At 48.7% G+C, this 14,713-nt stretch overlaps 1 long non-coding RNA gene across 1 annotated transcript in view; it reads left to right on the top strand.

Annotated features, from left to right (window-relative positions):
- Window positions 1-7,662, top strand: part of LOC144292002 (uncharacterized) — an 89,547-nt gene extending 81,885 nt beyond the window's left edge. Inside the window, exon 3 of the long non-coding RNA XR_013359546.1 lies at window positions 6,272-7,662. This is a non-coding gene — a long non-coding RNA (uncharacterized LOC144292002). The remainder of the gene's footprint in view (window positions 1-6,271) is intronic.
- The last annotated feature ends 7,051 nt before the right edge of the window (window positions 7,663-14,713 follow it).

The following is a 14,713-nucleotide window of genomic DNA, read 5'->3' as shown; positions in this document are numbered from 1 at the left end:
CTGTAATAAAATGTACAGAGCACGATGTCCGAAGCCCTGGATAAAAATAAAACAGGGTATGGTCTAGACGGGGGCCGCCGGGGTGTCGAGGAGTCACCGACTGGTCCACCGGTCTGGTTCAGGAGCGCGAGGGTGTCGTCTGGGAAGTGTCGCTGTGGGGAAGCCCACCCAGAGCCCCGAGGGTGACCAGGGGAGGAGTCCTCACGCGTTGGGGTCGTGATTGGGGCCACCTGGGACCCGGCAGCCCGGTGGGAAGGGTGAAGAGCCAGCGTTGGCCGGCCGAGGGTTGGCCCCGCTGACTGGTTGTGTGCGCAGGTCACCGAGCCCACGTGCCCAGAGCCTCACGTCCTCGCCAGTCAGGCGGGAAGTATACAGCAACCAGCAGTCTCTCATCTTCAGAGACACCCAGCGCACGCCCAGGCGCGTGACTACGTGACTTTATTGGACAAGAACGCTTGTAGCGAACGACGACTCCGTCCGTGTGAAGCCGGGCCGACCGAGGCGTGACCCGGGGTCCCCGGGCTGTGGCGACAGACAGGGTGTCTGAGGGCTTACCCGGGAGCCCTTTGTGCTGGTCGGTTTCCCGGCGCTGCTTCCCCCGGGATGGGGGGGCCCACAGACTCGATCGATCCCCAGCGGGCCGGGACCCCCGGGGCCCAGGCCAGTGCAGCGGGCATGACCTGGCGCTGCTCTGAACAGATGGCCTAAGGCTCAGAGTATCTGGGCTCGACCCACGTGTTTGTTCCCCCACGCGAGGTGCCTCGTGGTGCCCCGGGAATCCCGCTGGCATCGCGCGGCCCGGTGGTTGCCCACCGCCTCCCTTGACTGCTGCGGGAGCGGGGCCTCGGCGCCTCCGCACGCTCTGCCTGTAATTCCTGGGTGACACCAAGTCACCTGGGAAACCTTTGTAGGGCGATGGCTTATTTCTCCCGGGGAACCAGAGATCAGAGATCAGAGACCAGGTCCACGTGGCACCGACGTCAGCAGCTGTGCCTCAATCCCTGACCTCTAGAGCTGTCGGGGGCCAAGAGGGATGACCGGGAAGCACTCAGCTGAGCCCCTGGCAGAAATTTTTCATACAAAATAACTACGACAGTTGATCCGAGAACACAGCATGGGGCCACTTACACAAGGTGGATTATTCTTTTCGGTCAATACAGTATCGTATGTGTATTTTCTCTTCTTTACAATCTTCTGAATGAAACTTTGTTTTGTCTCACATACTTTATTATAAAAATACACATAACACAGAGAATGTCTGTTACTTGGCCTTCATGTTATCAGAAAGGTTTCTGGCCCGGAGCAGGCTCTCTGTCCTTACGTTTTGAGGGTGTCGTGGGCTATCGTGGGTGTGCGGCGTGCAGGGGTGTCGGGAAAGTCCCGCTGCTGTTCACGGCTCAGCTGTAGTCGCGGAGTTGGGCTCACCTTAGGGCTGCGAGCTGATGCCGCAGGAAGGTATGTGGTGTTCTTACAAGAGAAACGTGTTACTGGGATCCTGCGGAAAGAGTCAGCTGCCCTGCGCCCTGTTCTTGGTGTTCACAGGATGGCTAAGGGCAGACAGAGCAGTCTTCCCTCGGGGGAGCTCGGTGGGACCCCTGGGGAGGGTGCCTGGGGCTGCTGGGGCTGTGGGGGGGACCCCTGGGGAGGGTGCCTGGGGCAGCTGGGCTATGGGGGGGACCCCTGGGGAGGGTGCCTGGGGCTGCTGGGGCTGTGGGGGTGACCTCTGGGGAGGGTGCCCGGGGCTGCTGGGGCTGTGGGGGGGACCCCTGGGGAGGGTGCCTGGGGCTGCTGGGCTGCAGGGGGGCAGGGGGGGGCCAGTGTGCAGCAGGTGCCCAGAGCCAGGGGCATGGGACGGAGCCCGGTGGGGGCCACGGGGGCAGGAGCACCCTGGGGCAGGTACGGGGGCAGGGTGGGCGGCCGAGGAGCTCCCGAACATTAGAGATGTCTAATCACGGGAAAGCGCAGAGGCCCAGTCACGCTGCTTAAGAAAAGCCAGAGACAGGGAATCCCGGGTGGCTCAGCGGTTTAGCACCTGCCTTTGACCCAGGGCATGATCCTGGAGACCCGGGATCAAGTCCCACGTCGGGCTCCCTGCATGGAGCCTGCTTCTCCCTCTGCCTGTGTCTCTGCCTCTCTCTCTCTGTCTATGTCTCTCGTGAATAAATAAATAAAATCTTTAAATAAAAAAAAAGGAAAAGAAAAGCCAGAGACAGCACATGGCTGCTGCACATAGCCTTCGTCTTCCTGCAATTTTCTTTGTTTTTTTTTTGTTTTTTTTTTTTTTAAGATTTTATGTATTTACTCCTGAGAGACACAGGGAGGCGGAGACGCAGGCCGAGGGAGACGCAGGCTCCTGCAGGGGCCCGAGCGGGACTCGATCCCGGGCCCCGGGTCACGCCCTGGGTCACAGGCAGCCGCTGCACCGCTGGGCCCCGGGCGTCCCCTCCAGCCGTTTTCCAAGGGCTTTGTCCCTGAGGCCGCTGGCCGAAGCCCGGAGCCGCCCAGACCTATGGGAACCCGGAGAAGCCTTTACTTCTAGTATCTGGGGCAGAGCCGGCCTCCCCGAGCTCCCCGACCCGGAGCCCTGGCTCGGTACCGCCCCCGCCGGAGCTGGGCTTGTGGGAAAGCTCATCAATACGGGACTGACGGGATCAGACAATAGACTTTTGCTAATTAATATTTAATGGGCCTATGGATTTTTCCTCAGCAGCTGGAGTGCTAAATAATAGTCAATTAGCAAATGTGTTAATTAACTCTAATTACATAGCACATGAGCTTCTCCAAGGCTTTTTCCTTTACGGATTTACACATGAATGTCCCGCCACTCTCCGCGAACACACCAGGCAGCTAATTAATTGATAAGCAATAATCCTTTCTTCTCTCTAAAACATGTGTTTAAAAACGAAACCCGGTTTAATGCCCGATGACTTGTAAAAGTGACATTTAAGTGTGCAAGACGAACGCGACGTCTGCTCTTTACACGGGCTTCTCCGAGTCACTGGGAAGGATCTCACGGGTGTGTGAGCGAGGAAGCGGGAGAGAGCAGTTTGGGTACGTGCGCGGGGTGCCAGAGGGGGAGCGAGGAGGACGAGGGGGCGGCCGAGGCGGGGAGGCCCGAGGAATGAGGCGGAGGGGCCCGGAGGAGGGGCAGGCCCGAAAGGAAGGGGCAGAAGAAGGGAGAAAGGTGGAAACAGGTGAGGGGCCGCTGCCTGGGGAGGAGTCAGGACGGAGAGAGCCCCGCGGCCTGCGTGTCCTGGGCAGGTGGCAGGTGGTGGCCCTGCCCCGGGGGCCCCGCGGCCTGCATGTCCTGGGTGGGCGGCAGCTTCAGCCCAGGGCGCTTGCAGAGAGGGCCTCGAGGGGACTCCGGGGACCAAGCTGCCCGCTTCTCAAGTCGGAGAGGGTCCTGGAATCCAGGCCACAGGCGCCCCTCAGGTGGAGATCGCTGGGTCACCGAGGCCGCACACCTGTCAGGGCCGCCGCGGCCTCGGCTCCCCCCCGGGAGTGACGGGCAGCGGTAAAGACTGTCCTGGGATGCAGGCGTACAGTTGAGCCCTCAGGCTGGGCCTGTTGGGTCACGTCGGGGCCTGAGCAAGCACGCCCGGCCTCTGCGTCTCCTGGCGCCCGGTCTCCTTGAGATCACCCGAGAACCGGGGGGCCTGCGGCCAGGTGCAAGTGCAGTGCAGGTGGCCAGCCCCGCTCCCCGTTTGCTGTGTGGGGAAATGCACGGCTGGAGGAGGGCCAGGCGGCTCTCAGAGTCCTCCCTGCCCTGGGGACCCGGCCGATGGCGTCCGTGGTCCTCGAGGGCCAGAAGCCCGTTGCCGGTGTCTCCTTGCATTTGGGGGGCCTGGTTGGGAGGACCCCCGTTGGAGAGGGCGCCCGGGAGGCTGGAGGCCAGAGGGCCTTGGTGCTAGGACTGGGCCGCGGCCTTCCTGGGGCATGAAGCAAGGTGACAAGTGGGGTGCAGGTCGCCTGGGTGGGTCCTCAGCTGTGGGGAGCCTCTGCACCCGCACCCGCACCCGCTGTCATCCCACCTTCCTCTTGGTTCCAGCCTTGCTGTGGCCGCGGTGCCCGGGGCCTGGCCTCTGCAGGGTCACTGGTCAGCTCCAGTCCTGTTCTGGCGTCTGGGGCCTCGTGGGGCCTCCGCGGGGCTCAGGCACAAAGCCTGAAGGACCGAGGACTAGAGACGTCTAGGGTGGTCCTTAGGGTCCTCTCCGCCTCTGCACTGCAGACCTCGCAGCGCCGCCTGGGTGGGAGCAAAGCCCGGGGCTGGACCTCCACGGCGGCGTCGCTGAGTCCACCCACCTGGCCCCGGCCTCCCGTTGCCAAAGAAACGGGAAATGCAGTGTTTGCTCGTGGCCTTCCGACCTGAGTGGGATACATGCTGGGGGCGAAAGACAGGACACTTACAAGTGAGCGAGCGAGCGAGCACCTTTGCTTTTCTTCTGGTTTTCTCTGCGCAGGTACAAGCCTGCCCTGGTGGCACTGCAGGGGACATGCGGCTCTTCCCGGGTTAGCAGACAACTGCGGGTCCCGAGCCCCTTCCCGTCGGGGCTGCAGCAGATCACTGCGAACTTGGTGGAGTAGAAACAAGGCGAGTGTATTATCTTATTCTCTAGATCAGAGGTCTGGCCTAGGTCTCGCGTGGCTGAAATGAAGGTTTTGGCAGAGCTACGTGCCTTTCTGAAAGCTCTGGGGGAGAACTGTTTTCTCGCCTTTTCCAGCAACTCGGGGCTAACTCCTGCTTCTTTTAGTTTGGGTGCTTCCTTGCGCCTTCACGGTCGGTGCTGACACGCCGAGTCCTCCCCACATCGCATTGGTCCGGCCTCTCCCGCCTCCCTCTTCTATTTTTAAGGGCCCCTGTAATTCCGCTGGGCCCACCAGGGTGACCGGGGGTAATCTCCCCATCCGAAGAGCTCTTGGTTGGCGACCTTCATTCCATTGACAACCTTAATTCCCGTTTGCCACGTAACGGAACGTAGTCGCGGGTTCTTGGGGATTAGGATGTAGATTTTTGGAGCAGCCATTCCCCTGCTTACCCTAAGTCCTTTCTGAACTCTACCGTATAGCCTGGAAATGTCCTCTAGCTAGAAGGTCCCCACCCTGGCCTTGACAGGGTCTGACGTCTCTTTCAAGGTTCAATCAAATATCACCTGTTTAAGCCCCACCTTGAATCCACATAAGTGGGAATAATTCTTCCCTTGATACTGTTTTCTACAATATTTCGTATATGCCTTTGCAGTAGCCCTTAGACGCACACGTAGACCCTTAACATGCTGTGGGTTGTTCTCTCCTTCCTTCCTTAATATACGTACGGACTAAGAGAAGGGAGTGGTCGTGATCATGTTTGCATCCCGAGCTCACAGGTGAAGAAGTGAAGGTTGGTCAACATCCACCAGAGTTCCTTGGACTGAATGATAGTGGAAATTCCAGCAAAGACCTCGAAATGCATCTGTCACCTCAAGCCCCGTGACGTGGAGCACAGGGCAACAGATGATGTGCTGTGGCTCAATGACAGGCCACAGAGAGAATGAAATAGAGGAGTTTGTTACTCACAGGTCCTGGAGGAGGTTCTGGGGCTTCGTGGGCCCAGCACACCCTGAGGGGCCACACAGAGAGGTCAAGGTGGGGTGTAGACAGACAGCTTGATAGGACCCGGGACACGTGCCTCTGTTAGGGTCAGGGCATGGGATGCTTTGGGAATCCTGGGCTAGTGGCTTGCATTGCTCAGTTCAAAATTAAAAAGCAGGGCTTGGTGAGCCCCACAGGGATCTTACCTAAGGGGTGCTGGAGGAGAAGGTGCTGGGGGTGGGGGAGACTGGATCACAAGGGCTGCTGGGAAAGTCATACCGGGGACTTACAATTGCTTGCAACTCTGTGGGGTTTTGCCTAGGGCATGTGCTTGCCTGAGGGGCTGTTGTTGGTTTAAGGTCCATGGGGGCCACTTGACCAGATAACATGAAGGCCAAGGCCGCACTACCCTGGAGTAACTTAGCTAAACTCTTGACAGACCGATATCTCCAGACCTGAAGCTTCTTTAAGGGAGAAACTGCCTTTTTCTCACCTTCACGTGTACTTACACACCGAGACTAACACCTTCCTTCTAGATTGGCCAAAGCGCTTTGAAAGAAAGAAGAAGGGATAAGACAATCCATCTAAAACCTCGAAAGAAAACCGTAGCTCGTGTTGGAATGCAAGCACGTTTATTTCCTCTTTTAGGCTTCATATTTCTCACCCGTAAAATGAAGATGTCATTTCTCCGGATGTCTTTTAGGTTCCTGCCAGTTCTGACGTTCAGCGCCTTAATTCCACACTGACCCTACTAGAAATGAACTGAATTCCGATGCAGTCGAGGAATAACTACGTTGATATCTTGCGTTGACATCTGACCGTTTCCTGCAAACAACTCCTGGGACTAAATTTGTCTTCCTTTAGTTGAGGACTAATAACCACGGGGTTGCCGAAGGGCTGCGTGTTCTCCCGGGAGCAGCCGGCGAGGGGCAGCCCGCGGCCTCCTTGCTGTGGGCCTCCTACTCCTCGGAGGCAGACGCCAGCAGAGAAGCGCTCGCTGCGCGGGACGCTCTTCATCAAAGGGTTCACAGAGATGGGGAAGTCGACCTGCTTGGAGAGAAGAGGGGAAATAAGCGGACTGGCAGAGAAGAGGTTGGAGAAGTTCCACGAGGTTATGGCAATAGTTTCTCCTCCTTTCTTGCTTCGCCTTAAGACAAGAGCCTTGGGGATGTGGCATCTTCACTGCTGCGCCTCTTCGGTGCCCAGATTCCCAGAGCTCCCACGTAGAAGGGCTATGGGTGATGCTACTCTTTCTACTTCTGCCACTGGGATGGGGGAAAGAAGAAGGGATAAGACAATCCATCTAAAACCTCGAAAGAAAACCGTACAGGTGGGGGTGGGATGGGGGGCCTAGGTGGTGCAGCTGATTAAGCATCTGACTCTTGGCTTCAGCCTGCGGTTGTGATCTCAGGGTCATGGGATTGAGTCCGGGGTCGGGCTCTGTGCTCAGCCCGGAGAAGGCTTGGGATTCTCTCTCCTTCTCCACCTGCCCTTCCCCTACCTCAAATAGGTAAATAAATGTTTAAAAAGGTAAAAAGAAAAGGAAACTGCGCCTGAGAACGCGTTTTAATGACTATCCTTGAGATCGTAGATCCCCGTCATAGAAAAGTTATGACCCTCTTAGACGGCAAAGATTCCATCACTGTTTGCCCCGGTGCACATACAGATAAGCATCGTAATGTAACTGGAATTATTTGAATTCATCCTTATTGTCCTTGAGAGAGCAAGGGGAGGGGTGAGGGCAAGCCTCATAAGGATTTAGTAATCAGGCTCCATTAAAACTAGAGGAATGTGGAGTCTCTGATAGTGGAAATGCAGAGTGCCCAGATTGAGAAATAGATTTCTTTGAGGTTGTGCATTCTTTCTGCCCACATTCAGAGGGGGTGACCCGGGACTAAAATAAGTGGAGAAAGTAGCTGCTATAAAATGTGTTTGTAGGATTACTGGAATATCCAGTTTATGGTCTCAGTATAAAAATTCCTATGCTTTAGGCTATGCCATTAAAACATCTTGTAAGCTGAAATTTGAAAAAAGAAAAAAAAACCCTCTTTGTTTTATTACAATCATACTCTTAAAGAAAGGTCTGTATAAGATAAATTAGCTTAATTGGTTTATTTTTGTTTAATAAATATTACATGTCATTTACTCTGTGTTAGGGACTATTCTAAATGCTGTACAATAGTGTTATTCAATTAGCTTTACTACCTATTTTAACTGTAAGAGAATAATTTACAGAGATGGGGAAAAATTTATCGTGGGCATTAGGAAATAAAGAAGTGATAGGTATTAAGGCTGGGGCTGGGGGGTGGATGACCGAGCTAGGAGGAAGCAAAATGGAGGAGGAAAGAATTAGGGTGAGGAACGGTGCCTAAAACCCGGTTCTGTTTGCACGATCCTGCCCCGGGAGGTCAACCTATCGTTCTCTCCAAGGTTGTAACCTCCAGGCTGAAATAGAGAAGGAACCCTACAAAGTGTTTGCAATGGGGAAAGGGAAGGGAAATGCCTGTCAGCCAACCCCAGTGTGTCTTTCCGGCACGACCAGAAGAGACCACAGGCTACTGCGTCCTAACTTAGCGCCTGCAAAACATCCAGATCCGGAGTGAGCTGTAAAGCAGCAGAACGCCTAATGCATTCGCCAAAGTCATTACCAAAAATAATTAAATGGATTGCTGGTCTAAGGGATTTCAAAAGGGAAGAAGATGCATGCCAGAACCACCCATCCATTTCCCAGAGGAAGGACCAAAAACTATGAATAAAATTAGGGCCACGCTACAATAGGTGATCCAGCAATTAGCATACAGGACGAGCCACGGTGAGGCAACCCCACTATTTATTTTCCACAATTGATTTCCTAGATTCCATGTTTCAATAATATTGATATGTACTTTCATAGCTATAAAATATGAGAAGTGGAAAACTCCTTTCTGGATTAAATTATTGAGGAAATCATCATCATCTCGTTCATGTCACTATGGTGACAATTTTGGAACATACGGTGGGGAAACGATGTTACTTTTCACTGGTTGGTAGCTTATGGGTTTCAGGGCACAGGGTGAGGTTTAGGAAGAATCAATAAAAACAGAATTATCTTCTGACAATTCAGCAAGGAATTAGGGAAGGATGTTGGGCTTTCTTCTCTAGGACCTGAGTAAATTGTTCCGTGTCTCTGGTCCTTTGTGTTCTCAGCTATAAAATGAGATTTTTTTTTTTAGGTTAGATAAGAAAAGTGATAATAATAAGCATCATCTAAGTACATAGTGTTTTTCAGCAATCGTCGAAACATTTAATACATTTTAACTCATTATATCCTTAAAACCAGAAAGGATTATATCATCAGATTATTATTTTTTCCACCAAAATGGATGAATTGGTATTTTTTTAGGCAACTGACTTTGATTGTGTGTATGTGTGTGTATGTAGTGGATGGTGGTGGTTGCGGAGGTAGGTGGTTCCTTTATGATTGGTGAAACTCTTCCCTGGTAATTTTAGAAAGTTTTTTGGAACATAGAGATTTATATACAAACTCTTGAGTCTATGCTGTTCTGTAAATAAGTAGCCGGGCCTATTTGGAATGCACCTTGTCCACTGACGACTCCTTCTGAACCTGCTGTAGCAACTCATGCAATAGTCCCCAAAAGATTTTTGCTCAAACTTTCTCTAGGTAAAGGTGTCTCAGAAATTCCCTAATTTTAGCTTGTATAAATATCACCTAGAAATAGGTCTAAAAATGGTGATTCTGGATCACCCTGGTCTTTCTCCCAGTTCTGCACCAGGAAATATAGATGAAAGATCCTAGGAAATATCGTTCTTCATACGTATACCTAAGTGAGTGTTTGAAGAGGACCATGGATGAAACTGAAAGGTGTTCATTCAAAGATTTTACTTAATTGTTTGGTCAAAGCAATCTGGTCACGTATCCATAAACTGCACAGATATCCTCATCTTGGAGAGGAAATGCCAATTCTACTCACATAGTTTCCTTTTAAAATAAACATTTCCATAGTGGCAATAATAACTAGCATATATCTTGTTTTTATTGTGCATCAGGCACTCGATTTTACTAATTTAACCCTCAAAATAACCCTATTCAATAGGAACTATTATTGCATCCATTTTTTTAAATTTCTTTTTTTATTGCATCCAATTTATAGAGGAGACTGCAGCTTGTGGGGGGAATGTGGAGAATCATTGAGAGTAATTCCTACTGAAGGACACACAGCAGGGAGTTCTGGAGTCCTTGTGCTCCTCCCCATCTCCTGACTCCCTTCTTCCCCCTTTCCTTCCTTCCTTTATACTCCCACTTTCTCTTTTTCTCTCACTTTCATCTGTAGGGGAGGAAAAAGTTTTCCTGAACCTTATTAGGGTCCCTGCCTGGGTCTGGAAATTAAACTGACAAAGACAGATTATCAGGAACCTAGCCTACAAACTTACTTAATGTAAATTTTATGGGACAAGGGAGACTTCACAATGACATGAAGACCCAAAGACACCAAGGACACCGTTTGACTTGAGTCTTTGATGCTAGGTTTGATGAAAAATGGACAGTTGTGGAGGGATGTGATTGGCTAAGGAGTGCGGGGCAAGTGTAGTGAACTGGGGGAAACTTAGCAGGTCTGTTTGTTGGGATTCTTCTAGGAATCCCTTTGTTTTTGGAGGTAAGGATGCTTCTTCCCTCGAGGTATAGGGAGAGCATCTCTCATGGGAGGGTTTTATAACCGTTTTCAGGGAAGAAGGGTGAGGGAGGGGAAGGAGGTCAGAGTGACCCACCTGCTTCTGCTGTTTCCTCCAATTCTTTCAGCCTAAAACATTTGATATGGCCAAAGTGCTGTATTTTGGGGTCGTGTGTCCTGAATTCCATCTCTCTCTTCCTTTCTTTCTTTCTTTCTTTCTTTCTTTCTTTCTTTCTTTCTTTCTTTCTTTCTTTCTTCTTTCTTTCTTTCTTTCTTTCTTTCTTTCTTTCTTTCTTTCTTTCTTTCTTTCTTTCTTTTTTTTTCTCTCTCTTTCTTTTCTTTCTTTCTTTCTTTCTTTCTTTTTCTTTCTTTCTTTTTCTTTCTTTCTTCTTTCTTTCTTTTTCTTTCTTTTTCTTTCTTTCTTTTCTTTCTTTCTTTCTTTCTTTCTTTCTTTCTTTCTTTCTTTCTTTCTTTTTTCGCTTTCTAGTAATTAGTATTTATTTTACCATTTTCCATAGTTCACGCCTTAAACCTTAAAGAAGTGTTTCCTGCACAATTTTGGACTACCTTCATGAAGGCAGAAAATTAGCTCCCCAGGGCAGATATGAACCTAGCTCTCTGCCCCATGTCTTTTTCCTGCCATCTGTGTTATATCTGCAATCATAAATGTCAGAGGTGGCCCTCCACAGATATTATACAGATGCCAAGGTAAGAGAAGCAAAAAAAACAACAAAAAAAAAGATTGTATCTTGATTTATATGATAGCTTAAAAACACTGTAAAAAGAAGGGAGTTACTCCATTTTTCGTCCTTGCATTAAAAGGATCATTGCACAAAAGTATAGCCATTTTCTGTGACCTTTTCAAGTTAACCATTTTGCATTTGAGTAATTTTTGGAGAATGATTAAATAAATTATAAATGGAAATTATCAATCAGTAAGATGACTTTTTAAAAAAAACATTTATATATTTTAGAAGAGAGGGAAAGGGAAAGAGAGAAAGAATCTCAAACAGACTCCCTACTGAGTGCAGAGGCCAACATGGGACTTGATCCCTCAAGGGACTTGACCCTGAGATCATAACCTGAACTGAAATCAAGAGCTGGCTGCTTAACTGACTGAGCCACCCCGGTGTCCTTACGATGACTTTTTAAAAATAGTTTTGATGTAGAAAATAATCCTTCTACATTAAGTAGAAGAAAAAATTTTAAAAAGCACAGGTGGCAAAGTAAAAATTTAAAAACAAATACACCAAAAGGTTAACTGTGATTTTCTCAGAGTTGGGATCACAAGGTATTTTTATCTTATTTTTTGTTGTTCTCTGTATTTTCCTGTTTTCCCCCAAATTTAGCTATTGCTTTTTAACCCCCTCCAAATTATTATTTTTTTCAATGGTATAGTTTTATGTTGATAGAGTGAGACAGGTATAATTTTATCTGCAAAGCAGCCTTTCCAAGTCAAAAATGTATATTGAACTTCCTGGCAATTCACACGGGGGCAGGGAGGTGGCGATTGGCAAATTAGAAAATGGAATGAGAACACAATGGGTGGGAAAAGGGATGGGGTGGGGTGGATGGGCAGGCAGGAACTAAAGAATTCCTCGTAGATCGTTTGCTTCCTGAAACGGGATTCTGTGTTGTGCGGTACTCCCCAGTGCAGTGCTGGTACCTAGCGCAGGTGCTCGGTGGATGTTTGTGACTCAAGTCAATAGGGAATATGTGGCGGAGCCGATCACATGTGTCAGCTGCCAGCGCTTCCACCTCGAGGGAGGGCAAGCCATTTTCCATATTACTGTTTCTCTTGGGAATTTTAAAAACTAAAGATGTCCATAGAATTCTGACCGCTTTGACCACAGTACATCATTCTTGGTTACTCATTCAGTAATAACTTGAAGTCCAATTTTCTCTACCTCTTGCCGACAATATGTCTAAGCCTCTTCCTCAGGCATCAGATGGTGGGGGCAGAGATGAAGAAGCGCAGTGTTAATAATAGTCTAAACCCAATAATTGGCGGGTGGGGGGGGTCAGCCTTGCATTATGCATTTAAGTGACTTCTGATCACTGACAGTTTGAGCCGTCCATACAAGTTAAGCACACATCACTTTAGCACGATTCACTGTGGGAGTCTCAGAAGGAAAACAAATTGCGTTATTTCCAGTGTAAACAGAAAGCGGCAGATAGAAAACCAATAAATCACGCCCATATCATTGCAGCTGATCCGGAGCACAGACTCAGGTGGGCCGGCGGCCACGTGCTTTCCCTAGAAAGGAAGATTCAGATCGGTGATGGGCAACGCGTGGTGTTGCCCCAAGCCATTGGAAGGTTGAAGCGACACAGGCCATTTCGTTGTCCTGCTAGCTAAGGACAGGCCTAATTGCTTAAACCTATCGCTGTCAAAATTCCTAATTGATTTCCTACTCATTAAGGCCATTTTCCTTTCCAAGGCCAGATTGCTGATGTGCTGATGACCAGGGGAACCAGCTTCAGAATCTAGATTAGGTGCAAGTCTACATCAGCATTGATATAAACAGAGTTTAATGAATTGTAGGAAGCAGAGCATAAAGCCAGGACAAGGTGTGACTGATAGTTTGGTATTCGTATAGGTTATATATGACCATCAACTATCTTATATATCCTCATAAAGACTTTTTTTTTTTTTTTTTGAAAACTAGGCAGGACTTTTGAATAAGGCTAAATTTAATGGTCCTTCTCTCTTACTGTCACCTTTTTGTCTCTGTTTAATCTCATGAACACAATGTCTTTCTTTACGTTTCTTGAAAAATTTATGCACACACACACACACACACACACAAACTTTAAATCTCATTAATTTTAATTTTGAGGGATCCCTGGGTGGCCCAGCGGTTTGGCGCCTGTCTTTGGACCAGGGCGCGATCCTGGAGACACGGGATCGAATCCCATGTCGGGCTCCCGATGCATGGAGCCTGCTTCTCCCTCTGCCTGTGTCTCTGCCTCTCTCTCTCTCTCTGTGTGACTATCATAAATAAATAAATAAATAAGTAAATAAATAAATAAATAAATATTAAAAAATTAATTTTGAAAATAAAACTTAAGATGGGTCTACACATTATGTAAGACTTTGCTCATTGTTTAAATAAGATGATTTAAATAATATATTTTTTAAATATTTTATTTATTTATTTGTGAGAGACACAGAGAGAGAGAGGCAGAGACACAGGCAGAGGGATAAGCAGGTCCCTGCGGGGAGCCCGATGTGGGGCTCGATTCCGGGACCCCGGGGTCAAGCTCTGAGCCAAAGGCAGAAGCTCAACTGCTGAGCCCCCCAGGCATCCCAAGATGATTTAAATAAATTTATTTATAATACTATATAGCTTTTTTTGAAGAAGACGACAAACTTTGTTTAGAAAATATACAAATACGTATAAAGGCAGAAACACAAAATTTATTTCGGTCTGGATTTTTAGGCATGTTTTCCCTTCACATTTCTTTCCTTTCCTTAGAAAGCTAACTGTGCTGTTTAAACAGTAAATATTGTTCTTTTGATTTTGATTTTTTCATAGTATAGTTAATGAACTTGAAAGACTTTATATGACTGGTGATTTTCTATTGGATTTTGCTATTGCTATTCTTTCATTTCTTTGACTAACTGAACGTGGCTCATACATCTGGCAGTGAAATTTGTTTATCTTTACCCTTTGTATTCTCAAGAGACAATTGCCTTTGGGATTCTCTATAGAGCGATTGATCGAGCTAAGATAGACTGAACCTGTCTGAACAATCCAGCTTCAAATGATACAGACACAAATTTTTTTTTTATCTTTCCAGATTTAGAGAACAAATATATATTTTTGATTCTGTATCATGGGCATTTTTTTTTTTTTGGTTTGCTAAATTTTCCTCATCCTAGTTAGCATCTGTTATGAGTTGAATTGTGTCCCCTCTCCCCCAAGTAAGATCCATTGAAATCCCAACCCCCAGTAGTTGGAGTATGATCTTATTTGGAAATAGGGTTGTTGTAGGTATAGTTAAGAAGTTGTACTGAAGTAGGGTGAGCCTCTGCTCCAATATGGCATGGGCAGGGTGGCCGAGGCCGCCAGTAGGGCCACTCAGCTAACCGATGGACAGCAGAAGGGGAGGGGGGGCTCTGGGCTGCCCCCGACCTTTCCCCGCTGCGTGCCCTGTCCTTTTCTCTCCCGCCGCAGGCTCTTGGCTTCAAGAGCTTCAGGCCTCCTTCGTCTCCCCATACACTTGGTCTAGCTGAGCATTTCTCCAATTCAGCATTTTCCTCTCTCATCCTAATTCAGGCCTCATCTGCTCCAACAACAGTATTTAGGCATCGTGGCCGCTGCATGGAGCGTAGGGAACACGGTCCTGGGCTGGTGCTACATGTAAGCGGTCGGCCTTCCAGCCTCTACGACCTGCTTCAGGAAACCAGCTTATAATTATGGCTGCATCTTTGCTTCTTTGCTTCTTTTTCTTTTTCTCTCTCTCTTTGT

This window comes from Canis aureus, chromosome 20, assembly GCF_053574225.1.
Source record: "Canis aureus isolate CA01 chromosome 20, VMU_Caureus_v.1.0, whole genome shotgun sequence".
NCBI lineage: Eukaryota > Metazoa > Chordata > Mammalia > Carnivora > Canidae > Canis > Canis aureus.
This window is presented reverse-complemented; position numbering and strand designations above follow the sequence as displayed.